Below are 17,631 nucleotides of genomic sequence, written 5' to 3'. Positions count from 1 at the left end.
ATTGCTGTAAGAGTTGACCTTGATTTGTGACCTTGACCTTGGAGCTGGGGGATGAAAAGTGTATGTCGTTTCTCTAGTGATGATGCATACATGTATAAAGTTTTGTTAAATCATCTTGAGCGAATCAGATGCTACGGGCGGGACAAGAGAATTTTTACGAACAGAACTACAAACGAAAACTACAAAAGAATATGTCCGACTTTAAACGGCCGTATAAAAACATTTTTGTTTATTTCCATAAAACGTGTGCCAAAACTCAACAAATCATGCCTCGTATGTGCACGGGTCTCGTATTGTATTTGGAATAAATAGATCTTGCTGAAAATTTATTTTAAAAAAAACGCAGCACAGAGAGCAAAAATCCACGTCTTTACAAGTAAATGACCTCAAACAACAAGCGTGGGGCAAACAAGTAGCCCGCCTAACACCCGCTCAGCTGCACTTTACACGAGCAGAGCTGGTATTTGCTTCTTGTAGGCTTTTTTTTTTATTTATCCAAGACTGCGGAGCTTATATAACCCTGAGGAGTCCAGCACGTATTGAGAACCAGAGCAGGTTGTCTGCAGGATCAAAGCATGAAGGCGGCCATTTTTCTCTGCCGGTTTACGTACGTCTGTTTACACGACGAGGTTTTCCCCTCGGAGGGGCAGACGAACCGCTGAATGTCTGCATTGTGTCGGCGAGCGAGCTAGAACAAAACGGGAGGCGAAGGAGACGGAGGGGAGGGCGGAGAGGGGCTGCTGCCATTGTGCGCTCCCTAATCTCGTTAATGGTCTGAAGGACCTGGCAGGAAAACAAACGTTGTTTTGTGAGACGGACTGCACCCCCCCACCCCCCCGATCTTCTCCAAACAGCGGGTCCACTTCCAAAAGGAGAATCGCTGCCGAGGGCGTCCATCCAAATTCAATTTGAGGTCGGGATCAAAACGGCGAGCGTGCAGCCGGTGTGTTTGCACAGCTGAGGAGGTCCCAAGAAAAACCAACAGAGCCAGAACCCAAGGGTTCTCTGGTGCCACGGCACGAAGAGAAAAACTAAACGAGCAGTACGCCATGTCCCCCCCCCCCCCATCGCTGAGGATTAAGTGTAGTAGATGTTTATTTTCAGAAGTTATTTACAATGCTAGCATCACCCAGCCCTCTGTGAATAGCAAGCGACCATCAGAGCATTTAGCTAGTTCTGGACGTCAACAACAAACTGGTTGGTCCACCATGAGGAGGTGCTATTTATAAGACTGAGTTAGTTGCAGCTCCTCAGACTGAAGAAGTCCTTTGGATCAAAATGTTTCAAGAAGAAGAATCCGTCCAGAGCACCTGGTTAGATTCATCTACCTGGATTATCGAGCAGCGCCAGGATCTTTCAAGATGAGCGTTTTTTTTCTGAACTGGAACTGAACAAGAGAGTGAGAGTCAACCTACATGTTGTTTATTCATACAGTGAGGAGAACGGAGGGAGGTTTTAGTCTTTCTTGGTGGCCGAGGCGGCGCAGAGCGACTGATCCTGGTGAGAGCAATGTTATCCAACAGCAGGTGCGGAGCCAGAGGGTGGCCAATGGGGGCCTTGGCCACCATAGATTACCGTATTTACCAGCGTATAAGTCAAAGTGTTTTGCACAGATTCTACGCTGAAGCGACGTATATTTTTTTCTTCATATTCATAACGCAATTTTTGACTGACGCTTTAAATTTCTAAAAACCGTAACACACGAGTCCTCCCGTGCGCGCTCGCTTCACTCAGCTGGTGCGGGCGGAGGCACGCTGGAGAGCTAGCGGCTCCGGTCGCGATGGATGGATGGGTGAATGGCGCCGCGCTGCCTATGTGAAATGAAGCCGTTCTGACCATTAAATAAATGCGACTTATACGCCGAAGCGACTTATTTACGTTTTTTCCTCTTCGTGATGCGACTTAAACTCCGAAGCGACTTATACGTCGAAAAATACGGTAATCTTTTGGCCAACTCAATAGTTTGAAGAAATTATATTATTAAGTAATATAAAAGCTAGAAAGCAGTTTTGTGAAATGATCAGGGGTGGCTGAGTTTAGTTGCATACAAATGTGGTGGCGGCCATTTTGGATTTTGAAGCGGCAACCCTTACGTATAGATGCAGCCACACACCAAGAAGGACGTCGTTAGCTCATTTTTCACGTCACGGCGCTCACAACATGCACGAACGTACGGACAGAGGGAATTTCCAGGTCCCTCTCTTCGCTCTGCGACCGGGTAACAATATATGGTGGTGGCCATCTTGGATTTTGACCACTGAAAAACCACCGATACTGAATAAAACTTTAACGAATCCTTTCTGGATATTTGACGTCACGTGCTTTAAGAAGGATTCGGGTCGGGCTTTCCAACGGCAACATAAAATGTGTCGAAGGTCTCTTTTTGTAATGAAACTGCGCACGCACGTCCGAGCTCGTCGTCAACCGTCGTGTGGACCGAACCACTCCAACAAATTGCAGCAGCGAATAATCTCAATCTAATCACTTTGATGCTTTCAACTCGTAGCGCCACGAATTTACATTATTTTGTGGTTTTCTTCTTTGAATGTCTCCTTTGGAGCAAAATGTATTGAATTACTTCTTGAGATGACGCTGATGTTAAACTCCACCTTTAATTATTTTCAGCTCGTGTCTTTCTACTTCAAGGCCACGGCTACAGAAGCAGATTGAGACCTGACAGGGCTCTTGTCCTAATCCCCGGTGTCTAGATTACGGCTACCTTCCCTCCCTGCAAGTCGACCAACTGGCGGACTGAATCCGAGCCCAGATGGGATGAAGGCAGCCAGTTCAGGCAAGGGGGGAGCCCATGGCAGCTCACGGTTTCACTCACATCGAATCCAGCTTTTGTGTTGGTCGTCGGTAGCGCCAAAAAGAAACAGGAGAAAATGCATTTCCTGCAAAAAATGCATTGAATGCTTATTGCAGAAGAACTTGCTGAAATGTAGCTGAAATGGAAGAACAAGCCTAAATTAGCAGAAGAAAGCAGAAAGAACACGTATTTGCTGGATTAGGTTTAAATAAGCAGAAATGAGCACGAAAATATAGGAAATTAGCAAAAAAAAAGACTAAATTAGCAACAAAAAATTGCTGAAAAGTAGCTGAAAAGTAGCTGAAAAGGCAGAAAGAAGCTTAAGCTACCAGAAGGAATCGAAAAGAGCTGAAATTACTTTAAAAATGCGGAATTAGCTGAAAAAGTTAAATTAGCATACAACAGCTAAAAAGTAGCTGAAATAACTGAAACTAGCAGAAAAGGTTGAAAAGAGCACAAGCTGAAATTAGTAGAAAGAAATTATTTAGGTTGAAAGAAGCAGAAATTACCGTGAAAACTTGAATATATCTGAAACCAGTTAAAATTAGCTAAAAAGCTAGCTGAAAAGGTAGAACAAGCTTAAATTAGCAAAAGAAAGCAGACAGAATATGGTTGTTCAAATAGGCTGAAAAAAATGAGAAATTGGCACAAAAAATGGAAATTATCTGAAATAAGCTAAAATTAGCACACAAAAAAACAGCTAAAAAGTAGCTGAAATAAATTAAACTAGCAGAAAAAATTGAAATTAGAAAGAAGTTATTTAGGCTGAAAGAAGCAGAAATTACCACGAACAGCTTGAATATATCTGAAAACAGCTAAAATTAGCTAAAAAGCTAGCTGAAAAGGTACAACAAGCTTAAATTTGCAAAAGAAAGCAGGAAAAACATGTTTGACCAATTAGGCTGAAAGAAATTAGCACAAATTAGCGCCAAAAAAAAAATCAAAATTATATGAAAAAAGCTGAAATTAGCAAAAAACAACTAAAGAGTCGCTGAAATAACTCAAACTATCAGAAAAAGCTGAAAGGAGCATAACAAGCTGAAATTAGTAGAAAGAAGTTATTTAGGCTGAAAGAAGCAGAAATTACCGTGAAAACCTTGGAATATATAAGAAACCAGCTAAAATTAGCTAAAAAGCTAGCTGAAAAGGTAGAACAAGCTTAAATTAGCAAAAGAAAGACGATGTTTGTCCAAATAGGCTGAAAGAAATTAGCAGAAATTAGCACAAAATGGAAATTATTTGAAAAATGCTGAAATAAGCAAACAAACAAACAAAAAAAAGAAACAGCTGAAAAGCAGCTAAAAAAGCAGAAAAAGCTGAAATTTCCAGATTGTCAAGAGCTTTTTTTTTTTTTTTTGGCTGAATTAGGCTGAAAAAAGTTGAAACACGTGAAAAAAATGTGGCATTAGCTGAAAAGGCTCAAATTAGCAGCAAACAGCTAAATAGTAGCTGAAATAGTAAAACAAAAGCTGAAACTTGTAAAATAAGCTAAACGGAACATATCAAGCTGAAATTAGCAGAAAGAAGTTAGAAGAAGCACAAAACGGCTGAACAAGCAGCTGAAAGTAGCTGAAAATAGTTTGAATTTGCAGAAGGTAGCTGAAAGCAGCCGAAGCAGAACAAAATGTGAACGGAGCAGCAAAAGGTTGTAAACCTCTAAAGATTTGAAGGATGTAAAACGAGCTCAGTTCATTTTCTGAGACAACAACGTCAGAAAAGGCTAAATATTTCAAAGCGTATGGAACAAAACTGGATCATTAGTGTGAATGCTTCATGAACTCACGCAACTCGTGACTTCTTTATGTTCTGAACCCTCTTCTGACTAATGTCCCTTCTGTTCCTCTTTAAAGCCTCCCCCTTTCTCCCTTACGTCACCCATCCCCGACCTTCTTCTTTAGCCTTTTACTGTCCACTTCGGCTGCTCTCCAACCTCTTCCCGTCTCTCGCTGATGTGGCTGCTGCTCTGCACACACCCTCGCTCCTCCTTTTCGTCATCCTCCCGTGATTTATGAGCTCGCTCAACACACCCCTCCGTTAACAAAAGGCCGAGCGAGGGGGTGTGCAGAGCAGCAGCCACATCAGCGAGAGACGGGAAGAGGTTGGAGAGCAGCCGAAGTGGACAGTAAAAGGCTAAAGAAGAAGGGGGGGGAGGGGTGGCGGAGGGGGGGGGGGGGGAGGTAAGAGGCCGAGAGGCAGGAACGGGAGTAAAGAAGGACGTGACTTGACTTGTCCGGTAAATGAGAAGGGAAAAGGCTTTGATTGCTGAGAGAGCAGTCGTGATTTGCCCACACGTTCCTCGGAGCAGAGCAGAAGTGACCGTTCACGTGATTAAAGACCATTAAATAAAATTAAAGACCATTAGAAAATTCAACACCACCAGTCGGACCAGGATGTGATCTATGGCAGCGCCCCGCCCTCGCAGATGGCAGAGAGATAAATAATCCCGTGCGGCGGTGCAGATGGCTCGGCGTCGAGAGTAATGGCCGCCGGCGTTAAGCCATCGTTTGTGAGTCGAGGCTGGCCAACGGGGATTTTACACCCAGCTCTGTTTGAGGGATTTACTGCACGGTGGCGCGCACGTTGACCCGCGGCTGTGGGGGGGGGTCGATAACCTTCGAGGTGCCACAGGGTTGTGGATGTGCACGTTTTACAAACTGCAGTAAAAGAATGTAGCTCGCTCGCGCTCGCTCTGGTCGATATCGTGTGAACGATCACGAGGCAGTCGCTCCAGTTTTCTTCCGTACGGTTGTTGGCGTGATTCTTGTCCCACAGTTTTCGGCCGTTTCATCGAATCATGAATCGAAACGTTTTCCTTCGAACCTTTAGATCTGTTCACAACCTTTTTGCTGCTCCTTTCACGTTTTGTTCCGCTTCGGCTTCTTTCCTATTCCTTCTGCACATTTACCTTTTCCAGCTACTTTCAGCTGTTTTGTGCTCCTTTCAGGTTCTTTCAGCTAACTACAACATTTTTGTGCTTCTTCTAACTTTTTTCTGCTTATTTCTGGAAGTTTCAGCTTTTTCTACTATTTCAGCTACTGTTTACATGTTTTATGCTAATTTTAGCTTTTTTAGCTAATTCCACTTTTGTTGCACTCATTTCAACAGTTTTCAGCAAAATGTGCTCACTTCATTCCTTCTGGTAATTTAAGCTTCTTTCTGTTTTTTAGCTACTTTTCAGCTGTTATTTGCCAATTTCAGCGTTTATTATTAATATTTATTTTATAATTTCCTCTTTCTTGTGCTCATTTCAGCTTTTTTCAGCCTAACTGGACAGTTATGTTTTCTTTCTTCAGCTAATTTAAGCTTGTTCTACCTTTTCAGCTAGTTTTACTTTTTTAGCATTTCTTTTTTGCAAATTTCAGCTGTATTCAGATAATTATTTTTTGTGTTATTTTCTGCTATTTTCAGTCTAATTAACTTATTTCTGTTAATTTCAACTTGTTATGCTCCTTTCAGCTTTTTCTGCTATTTCAGCTACTATTCAGCTGTTTATGCTAATTTAAGCTTTTTCAGCTAATTCCACTTTTGTTGCACTCATTTCAACTTTTTTCAGCCTAATACAGCAAAAATGTGCTCACTTCATTCCTTCTGGTAATTTAAGCTCCTTTATACTTTTTTAGCTACTTTTCACGTTTTTTTTTTTTTACTAATTTCAGCTTTTTTCTTTTTTTGATAATGTCCACTTTCTTGTGCTTATTTCTGCTTCTTTCAACCTAACTGCACAGATATGTTTTCTTTCTTCTGCTAATTTAAGCTTGTTGTACCTTTTAAGCTATTTTTTTTTTTTTTGCTAATTTTAGCCATTTTCAGATTAAATTAAAAAAAAATTTGTGGTAATTTCTGCTATTTTCAGACTATAACTTATTTCCGCTAATTTCAGCTCGTTATATTCCTTTCAGCTTTTTTCTGCCATTTCAGCTACTATTTAGCCGTTTTGTGCTAAATGTAGCCTTTTCAGCTAATTCCACATTTTTTAAGCTTACTTCAGTTCCTTCCACTTTCTTCTGGTAATTTACTAATTACAAGAAAGCTCATGATACAGTGTCGGCGCAGGCTGGCACAGTTCCTGATGAACCGTGGATACCCGCGGCTAACTGACCGAAGCGTCTTATTTATGTACGAAATTATGATTTATCTTCTATTTAGCATGTGCAGCTTAGAGACAGGTGAGTTCTGTAGCCCGAGAATTACGGTAGCTTACAGAAAGAAACAAAAAAAAGCAATAAAATTTTTTCTAAACTACACTGAGAATAAGACAAGACGCTCAGTGCTTCCCTGGTTTACTTGCCTTGGCAGGGGCGCTCATATCTTCCATGATTTTTGTTGACGGGGGCGCGGATAGAGAGACACATCTGTGTTGCGCTGTTTGTACTGAGAGTTTGGGGGGGGGGGGGACTGTGTGAGGCAAACAGCACTACAACATAGAGCGCTACACATGTAGTTTTTTAGCTAGCGCGCCTGTATTGCACGCCGGTAGCTTAGCACTACGTCAGTGCCGGCAGACGTCCACTGGGGTTCAGTTCCGTACGCGGGGCGCTCGGTTCTGTGGACAGGGCGAGGCGCCCTTCTTGTATAACGGTAGGGGAAACACTGACGCTAAATAAAGATTTAAATGTAACATTTCATGTGTGCTGAATTTGTAGTCCTTCTGTGAAGGCGTAGAAGCCCCCCGAGAGTTCCCCACTGGCTAGCAGCAAGAAACAAAACGTTATTGAGCTTGTATCTAAAATACGAGGGATGTATTTGACGACGAATACAAAGTGTGGAACCACACGAGGCATTCAGAAGGCAGTGATCTAAAGATCCCCCATCTTAAACGACTTGCGCTGCCATGAACGGGTGAACCCACTTACGGCTGCTGCGTTCACGAATACGATCAGGAGCGTTAAAAGAGCAGAGTTTTATCGCCCATTAGATGCAAATGTGGGATGTCAGAAAAAAAGAAACATTACATCACGAGCTTACTAGAGGCAAATAAGTCTATTTATATACGCGTCTTCTCACCCAAACAGACTGGAAAAATTGCTTAATGTATTCTAGTGCACCCCGAGCAAACACAATCTTTGAAGTGTCCCCACAGACGCCGGTCCTGCAGAGCTAATAATTGCACAGTCTTATCGGAGAGGCCCAGCACTGCCACGGGGAGTTGGGTGAAAGTGCTGGCTGGGAGGGATAATCAGGGTGAGAGGGACGAGGGGGGTGGGGGTGTCTTAGATCAGCTCTCATCCCAGAGGGAGACTCCCTGGAGCGCAAAAACCCCCAACCCACACCAACATTTCTTGGTCGCAACACTTAACGAGCGTCTTTGGCCAACACGTTTGGGACGGTTGTTAACGAGACGCGGCAGGATACGGCGCCGCTTAAACGACCCCCCAACCGTTTGAGATGGTCCCTGGAAAGAACGCAGATCGCCCACCGCCTTGCACCACGACAGACGTTTAAGAACGATCGAATGCAACATCACGAGAGTGAATGAGTCTCGGCTGCTACCACAACGTCTATAGAACTGACTGAGCTGTGGGCGTTTTGTTGTGTTGACGGTTTAGAAGTCGTGGTCGTCTTTGATCGGGTCGACTCTAAAAGCCGATCAGCTGTGCATCTATAGATCGCTTTAAAACTCTGTCCAGTGGTCCTGGAAATATGTTGCCGACTCTATTGTACTTGCTCTTGTAAATGAGACTACTGTAGTCTCATAATGAAAGGAATGCAAGGAAGGTAGTAAGTGCCTTGCTTAAAGGCCCAGACTGGGGCAAATGAGGGTGGGGGTTTCACCTTCCCCACCCAGATTTTGATGTTACTGTCAGGGAGATTCAAACCGACGATCTTGGATCAAAACTGCCTTCTCTAACCAGAAATTAGTAGTATAGACTAAAATAAGCAGAAAGGCTGAATAGATTACAAAAAATCTGAAATTAGTACCTGAAATCAGCAAATCTATCTGATATTAGCAACAAAGAAAAGGTAGCTGAAATCAGCAGAAAAGTCCATAGAAGCTGAAATCAGAAGCACAAAAGGCCAAAATAAGAAGGGAAAAAAACAGGAAAGAAGTGTTTGAAATTAGTGAAAAATACCTCAAATGTAGCCAAAAAAATCAGAAACGGGCTGAATTGATCAAAAAGTAGCTTAAATTAGCAGAAAGACGCTGAAAGGAGCAGAAAAAAAGCTGCAATAAGGAGAAAGAAGCTGAAATGAGCAGTGAAAGGTTGTAAACAGCTAAAAGTGTTCAAGGGTGGGAAGAGAGATCCATTCACTTTCAATGGGGGAAAACGTGGCCGAAGAAGCTAAATATTTCCAAAAGTAAAGATCGCACCGGTGCCAAAAGTCACAGCAGGAATGTCCCCAAGGAGCCGAACGTTTTGAGACACGACTTGCGTGATGGTTCAGAGACGTTCACATGCTAAAGACGGGTTGCGGCTACGAAACGACCACGCTCGTGCACGAAAGCTGCCGTGTGCACGTGTCCAAAAAGAGGCACGCTCTATAATCAAGTCGCCGTTGTTTCCAACCCTCTGAGCGGACACGGAGCGTGTGTGTACGCCGTTATCTGAGACCAAGTGTTCCACTGATTACAGAGCAGCCACGTCTTCTGTCCTTCCCTCACACACTCCCCGCTGGCTACGAGTTTAATTACAGACTAGACGTTAAGGGCCAAAACAAAAGAGCTGTTCCGACGGAGGGATCGAAAGAACAACAGACAACTGGGACCGGGCCTTTCTTCTCATCGAGCTAAAGTTTATGTACGTGTGTGTGATAAAGATTCAATAAAAGCCGAGCATCTCAGGAGACGCAGCCAGGCAGACCTTCAACCGCCGTTCCTAAAGACGGGCGGTGCATCGGTCGCCTCGCTCGTTCGGGCTCAAACCGACGGCGTGGAATGCTTTCCGGAAATCACGATCGGGAGCTTTAAACCATGCCCTCGCGTCCGCTGCTCCCGGTTTATTCCTCTTGCTCTAGAAGTTCAAGTGAAGACAGAGGAGAATTTGAGTTCGGCTCTTCGCTCTCGTACGCGGCGCAGTCCGGCTTCGCCTCGAGGGATTCCACCGGAATCAACTCTCAGGCTAATCTGTTGAAAGCTGATTAAACGTGCGACTTCTGGCCACTTAATACATCTAGATGTGAAGGAGGGGACCCTTCGTTTCCGTAAGAACCGTCACCGTGGTTACAGGCTCCCCCGCACCCGAGGGGACCTGCAGCGACCTGAGGCAGCACCATTATCCGAGTCACCTGGGAGAGGGGGTTTCATCATCAGAGCAGTTTGCTCAGGGTTAGTGTGTTTTGGTTGGAAGGCAGGGTGGTCAACGGGCAGGGAGGCATCCGTGTGCCTAAAAGAACTCCCTAGTTCTGCCAGATAAACCCGCCCCGACGTGAAAATCCAGCTCGAGATGCTATGAAGGTAGCTGGGCATCGTCAGTACCGTATTTTTTGGCCTATAAGTCGCAGTTTTTGCATAATTTACATGCCCTGCTACTTACACACCGAAGTGGACTATTTATACCCCCGCCCCTACATTTATAAATCAATTTTTGGCTGATATGACCGTGTTCGTTCATTCTGACATGGAAAATATTGAGCACTACCAATTTCAGCCACTAGATGGCACTCGAGTAGTATGGCATGCCGTTGTGTCATGTAATAGGTAAAAGTGGCTATTAATGACACAATCGTCCAGCCGCTGCCCAGGTGAAATGCAGCCGATTTGACCATTAAAGTGCATTTATTAAGTAAAAGTTCAACTGAGACGCACCTTTGCTATAATGTCGAGCAAACAAATAATTGTTTTTAAGTGTTAATCTGGTTAATTTCTTGTTGAAGTCCTCCTGTGCACACTCCTGTGGCCACCATTTGGCAGCCAACCAATTTTTTGGCACAACACCGGCCCACATTTCCGGGTTGTCAGCGGTGACGCATAATAGATATGGTGAAGAGACATATTTATGTATTTTTCCACTTTATTAGACATATTTGGACCGATGCGACGGTGCAACGTGTATGGCAGAAAGTACGGTACTACCATTAAAAACAGGAGTCCATCAAACTAGATGAGGGGAGTGAAGCATTCATATTGCAAGGGTTCGATTCCTCCCAGAAAATTGTCACTGAAATGGTTCAATAATTAAACGGTGGACTAAACGAGAAAGTTGTGAAATGGAAATAATTCGGGCTGTGTTCTTGTAGCTTCAGACACGAGGGAATTTCCACAGAATGGTTTCCTTCAGCAGCCCACATATTTTCACAAATACAGGCATGACTCGTTGTTTCGCCATACAATCACCGGACGTCCTGCTTTACTTGGAAAACCTGGCAGGAAGCAGGTCCAAAAATAACCAGATGAATTCTTTATCCACCTTTGATACAAGACCATCGTTTCTTTTCACACACTGCGTTTCAAATAAGCGCTCAGATTCTTTAAGCGATTACCGACTCACAGAAGCTCAGTTTTTTTATTTATTGCTCAGATCAGGTAACATGACAGGGATTTTTTTTTTCCACAGAAAAAGCAGAAGTGAGCTTTAAGCAAAAGAGGAAGAGACGGGAGAAAACAGCCAGAAGCAACACAGAACTACCTAATTATAGACAAAGTACAATTGCTCGGGGAAATCTCAAAGCTATGGCAACGTTGAACACCAGAACCATTAATGATGTCGGAGGATGACGTCATTTCTCTGAGTTAAATACGACTTTATACAACTTTCACAGAGATGGTGGGCATTCAAAAGCAAAGGCAATGTGTTCAACATAATGGTATTTCCTCCAGTTATAACAGTCAACAATGGTGTACCACAAGGCTTAGTTTTAGGATCCACCCTCTTTACAATCTACATAGGTAGTAGGTGAGAGCATCCCTGATGCGTCCTTACATTTCTATGCTGACGATACAGTTGTTTATTGTCGAGCTAAAACAGTTGCTAAGGTTTTCCAGTTTTTGCAATCCACCTTCGACATCATCCAGTCAGATTTGTTCCGCCTCAAACTTGTCCTAAACGCCGACAAAACCAAAGGGATGTTTTTTTCAAACAGGAAGTCGGTCCCAGCAGTTCTTCCTCTGATTTTATCCTGGAATGGTGTCCCTACTGAGTTTGTAGATTCTTAAAAATATTTGGGTATCTTGGTCGACTCACATCTCTCTTTTAAGCTTCACATGGAAAACCCAGTAAAGAAACTGAAAATTAAACTGGGTTTCTTTTTCAGAAACAGATCCTGTCTAACTCTGAATGTTAGGAAACGCCTTGTAACTGCAAATTTCCTTCCCTCCATTGACTACAGTGACATCATTTATATAAACGCTCCTACAAGAACCCTGCAGATGTTGGATGCTGTCTATCATGGAGCACTAAGATTCATAACTGGCTGTGATTATCGTACCCACCATTGCACCCAGTATTCATTGGTTAACTGGACATCATTAACTTCACGCAGACTCTCTCACTGGTACATTTTCATCTTTAAATCACTTCTTGGTCTGCTGCCTTCATACATCTCCTACATGTCTCTGCGTGAGTGCAGCTACAGCGTGCGCTCTCAGGACATCATTACCTGCAGTGTTCCCTCAGTGTGGACTGAACTAGGCAAAAGGGCCTTCTCCTACTCCGCTCCCGTTTCCTGGAATATCTTACAAAAAGATCTGAAGCTCTCGGCCTTGACCCAGAGGCTTCAAACATCTGCTAAGTTCCAGGGAAGAACCAATGCAGACATGTTCCTGTTTTTAGTTTTCTACACCGCTTTATAATCCAGATCCAGCTGTTTTTTTGTTACATTTTCTTTTAAATGCCATTTTATTTTCACTGGTTTAAAAAAAATATATATTGTATGCATCCTTTATGATTGTCTATTATTGTATTTGTTGTCATCACTCTGTTAAAATCAGGTCTGTCTTGTAAATGAGTCCCCAAGGCTCAATGGGATTAACCTGTCTAGATAAAGATTGAAAAAAAAAATGCTTCCATTAGGTAATGTTATTAAACAGCATGGGATAATTTTTCATTGTTATGCTGATGATGCACAGTTATATTTGTCCATGAAACCCAATAAATCTAATCAGTTACTTAGACTACAAGCATGTCTTAAAGACATAAAATCCTGGATGACTCTAAATTACTGCAATGGTTTATTATCTGGGTGTCCAAATACTTCTTTAAAAAGTATTCTGTTAATGAAAAATGCTGCTGGCAGAGTCTTAACTGGAGTTAGTGGGAGAGATCGTCTCTCTCCAGTTTTAGCTTCTCTCCATGAATTCAAAATCCTACTTCTAACCTACAAAGCTCTCAACAACCTAGCTCCGTCTTACATTCAAGATCTTATTGTTCCATATTTTCCTAACGGAGCACTTCGCTCTTAGGCTGCAGGTTTACTTGTGGATCCTAGAGTTTCCAGAAGCAGAATGGGAGGAAGATCTTTCAGTTGTCAGGCTCCTCTCTTGTGGAACCAACTTCCAGTTTCTGTCCGTGAGACTGACACATGGTCCAGTTTTAAGACTGGGCTTAAGACTTTCATTTTTGATAAATCCTATAGTTGGGGTCGGATTGGTTTCTTGAGCTGTCCCTTATCCTATGCTGCTATAGGCGTAGACTGTTGGAGGACAAATTGACCTCATGTCATCAGTAGTTAAGGTATTTCTATCTATGAACATACTCAGATACTCATTACTGCGGACGAGATCCTGATCCGTCCTGCCACCACTCAGGAACAACGAGACGCCCAGATCCTTGAACTCCTCCACCCGAGGCAAAGACTGCTCCACCTCCACACTTTACCGCTTCGAATCAAAAACTCTCGTTGAAAAGGCGAGTTCGAGCACCCGCTCGCCTCCAGACTAAAAGGAGTAACACGAGCGCAGCTGGTTTGAAACCCTTTGGAAACCCACACCAAGATGGAGACAAAAAGATATTGTTAAACAGAACGCGCTCATCTGGGTCATCCGGGTTACCATGGGAACGGAAACAACAGCATCCAAAGAGGAGAGCGGCGGGGTTGAGAAGTTAAAGGACAACAGGTCTGTTAGCGTTGACAAAACCAACGTCACCGTCCGAACAACTCGTTTCTTTGAATACAGAGGAAAACTGGCGCTCGACGCTCAAGTTATGATCGTTCTGCTGAACGCGTCACAAAACCTGAGCAGGACCGTTAATCCAAGCATCGTCAGCCAATTTATGTTCACGCATCAGGCCAAACGTAAACCAACTTTTATTGCTCCTGTAAGCTGAGGCTGGAATATTTATCGGGCTCCAATAGAAAAAATACAACTCATATTAAGACCTGCAGCGCTGCAGAGAAACTCATTTCCTGTCACATTATGAAGCCGAGATAAGATCCTCCTGTTCTCGTCTGTATTCTTATTTCTATTGACACGCACAAAATATTACATTACGACTGGAGCTAAACGAAAACACGTTTTATTTAAGTTGTTTTACTTATAAACCACTGATCTTTCATAACAAACCTTAAAAAACAGCAAAGCATAAAAACAGCTATAGTAGCTAAAATAACTAGCAGATATAGGCTGAATGGAGCATAACAAGCCGAAATTAGCACAACGAAGTTAATTAGGCTTAAAGTAGCAGCAATTGCCATGAAAATTTTGAATTTGTCTGAAAACATCCAAAAGTAGCTAAAAAAAATGGCTAAAAAGGTAGCACAAGCTTAAATTAGCAGACGAAAGCAGAAAGAACACGTTTGCCCAATTTGGCTGAAAGAAGCAGAAATTAGCATAAAAAAATGGAAATTATCTGAAAAAAGCTAAAATTCGAGAAAAAAAAAGTTGAAAAGTAGCTAAAAAAAGGCAGAAAGAAGCTTAAATTACCAGAAGGAAGTGGAGTGCAAAAAATGTATAATGGCTGAAAATGCTAAAATTAGCATAAAACAGCTAAATAGTTGCTGAAATAACTAACTAGCAGAAATAGGCTGAAAGGAGCATAACTTGAAATTAGCTAAAAGAAGCCAAACTTAGCACAAAACAGTAGAAATTAACTGACAAAAAGCTGAAATTTGAAAGAACTGCTGAAAAGTAATATGAATAAATGAACTGAAAAGTAGCTAAAAAGGCAGAAATAAGCTTAAATTACCAAAAGAACGTGGAAAGAGCACAATTTTGCTGAATTTGGCTGAAAAAAGTTTGAACAAAAACTTTGGAATTAGCTGAAAAAGCTTAAATTAGCATAAAACGGCTAAATAATAGCTGAAATAACTAACTAGCAGAAATATGCTGAAAGGAGCATAAACAAGCAGAAATTAGCAAGCAAAACTTGAATGTCTGAAAACAGCTGAAATTAGCTAAAAATGTTAAAAAGCTAGCTGAAAAGGTAGAACAAGCTTCAATGTGCTGAAGAAAGCAGAAAGAACATGTTCGCCCAATTAGGCTGAAAAAAGCAGAAATGAGCACAAAAAGTGGAAATTATCTGGAAAAAGCTAAAATGTAGCTAAAAACACAGAAAGAAGCTTAAATTAACAATGAAATGGAGTAAAAGTACATTTGTGCTGAATTAGGCTGAAAATTTTGAAACAAGTGCCAAAAGGGTGGAATTAGCTGAAAAGGCTAAAATTAGAATAAAAACTGCTAAATAGTAGCTGAAATGGCGGAAAAAGCTGAAACGTGCAGAAATAAGCTGAAAGGAGAATAACGAGCTGAAATTAGCAGAATGAAGTTAGAAGAAGCACAGAAATCAGCAGAAAGAGGCTGAAAGGAGCATAAAACAGCTGAAAGCAGCTGAAAGCAGCTGAAAGCAGCCGAATGTATTGTTCCTGTCGGTGCGCAAACGGGGGGAACTGGAAATAACCGTCCGTTCAAACATGTTTGGAACGTCATAACTAGACATCCATTTTGTCGCGTGGCTACATCGAGGCGTACGAAAGCTAACGAGCAAAACTGGGCGTGTGCGTCAGAACCCAACTCGCCAGGACCCGTCCGCTCAGCGCCGCCTCGGACGCGCAAAAACTATTTTAAAGTTTCACTCTAACACGACTTCCTCTTTTTTTTTTTGACTACAAATTCAAGAGACGCGAGCCAAGCGGGTTAAAGCAACACGACGAGCTGAAGGCGACACAGTGGCGAAGTGGATTTGTCTTCCTTCAAAGAGCTGAAAGTGCAGCAGAACCAGACACGCCGGCAGCCACAGTTCAAACAGACCCCCCGGGAGCCGGTCCCCGCTCCAACACAAACACACAAAGGCCGGGGTCCAACTCCCACGCTCCACATCACCACCCGCCTGCTCGGGGCGGACTCGCCGGGAGGCAGACCTGCTTCTTTTGGGCCAAGTTCACAAGCGTGTGCTCGTGGCAGCAACAATCAGGCCCCGACACGACCCGACACTTTCAGGAGCTCCTACTCTGTGCGCCAACAATCGTGGTCTTTCTCTTAAGCATGACAAAAACTAATGGAGTAGAAAATGAATATTTGTACATACAATAGTACAACAGAGAGCACCTAAAGACTTGTGCTGGAACCAGTCCGCAAGGACGCTGGACCCGTCCCGGTTTCAACTTCCAGGTTTCGGCTGAAAGTCTAGATTGCGTTTCATGCAAACAATATTTTATAAACTTTTACAAAGTTGCTCTTTCAGATTACTTGATCTATTACAGCCAGAAATATTAGCAAGAAGTGCCGAAGCTTTATTTCCTGCTCCTTTCAGCTTTTGTTCTGGTTCGGCTTTTTCAGCGCATTAGTGTTGACGGCAGCTTCCTTCAGCTCATGTCTGCTTTAATTTTAGTTTTTCTTCCTACTTGTTTTAGCTTCTTTCTGCTTTTTATAGCTTTTAGCATCTTGCCACTTTTTGCTTATTTTAGCTTTCTCATCTACTTTTTAGCTATTCTTGAAATATCAAATTTTTTATTTGGTTACTTTTCAGCTACTATCAGCTTCTTGTGCTCTTTTTAGCTTATTTTTTCCTCATTTCAGATGGTTCTTTTTCAGACTAATTTAGCTAATTTCAGCTTTTTAAGCTTCTTTTAGCTCATCACTTTCTGCCAGTTTCAGTTTTTATTGTGGCTCAGCTTTTTTCAGCTTGGTGCTAACTTCAGCTTCTTTCTGCCGATTTAAACTTTTTCAGCTTCTTTTAGCTTGTCGCTTCTTCTGGCCAATTTCAATTTTTGCTCAGGTTAAGCTTTTTCCAGCTTGCTAGTGATAATTGTAGCTTCCTTTGGTTCATTTCAGCTAGTTTTAGTTTTTTCCCCCTGCTTCTTTCAGCTTTTTTCCGCTAATTTCAGCTTTTTAATCTATTTCTAGCGTGTCACTTCTGGCTAATTTCAGCTCTTGTTCAGGTTAAGCATTTTTCAGCTTGTTAGTACTAACTTTAGCTTCCGTTAGCTCATTGCAGCTTGTTTTAGCATTTTTTCCTGCTTCTTTCAACCTTTTTTTTTTTCTAATTTCAGCTTTTTAAGATTATTTTAGCTTCTCACTTCTTCTGGCTAATTTCAGCTTGTTAGTGGCAACTGTAGCTTCCTTTGGCTCATTTCAGCTACTTTTAGCTTTTTTTTTTTCCCCCTTGCTTCTTTCTGCTCATTTTAGCTTCTTTTAGCTTGTCACTTCTGGCTAATTTCAGCTCTTGTTCAGGTTAAGCTTTTGTCAGCTTGTTAGTACTAACTGTAGCTTCCGTTAGCTCACTGTAGCTTGTTTTAGCTTTTGTTCCTGCTTCTTTCAACATTTTTTTTTTTCCAATTTCAGCTTTTTAAGATTATTTTAGCTTCTCACTTCTTCTGGCTAATTTCAGCTTGTTAGTGGCAACTGTAGCTTCCTTTGGCTCATTTCAGCTAGATTTAGCATTTTTTCCCCCTTGCTTCTTTCTTCTCATTTAAGCTTCTTTTAGCTTGTCACTTATGGCTAATTTCAGCTT

General features: G+C 42.3%; 1 protein-coding gene across 1 annotated transcript in view; it reads right to left on the bottom strand.

The window, feature by feature from the left end:
* appa (amyloid beta (A4) precursor protein a) overlaps positions 1 to 17,631 on the bottom strand; it is a gene marked incomplete in the record, with an annotated part of 45,582 nt that overhangs the window by 26,304 nt on the left and 1,647 nt on the right.

The sequence above is a fragment of the Nematolebias whitei genome, chromosome 23, assembly GCF_014905685.2.
Source record: "Nematolebias whitei isolate Nwh7 chromosome 23, NemWhi1, whole genome shotgun sequence".
In the NCBI taxonomy this organism is placed as follows: domain Eukaryota; kingdom Metazoa; phylum Chordata; class Actinopteri; order Cyprinodontiformes; family Rivulidae; genus Nematolebias; species Nematolebias whitei.
The sequence above is the reverse complement of the archived record's forward strand: the minus strand, read 5'-3'. Positions and strand labels throughout refer to the sequence as shown.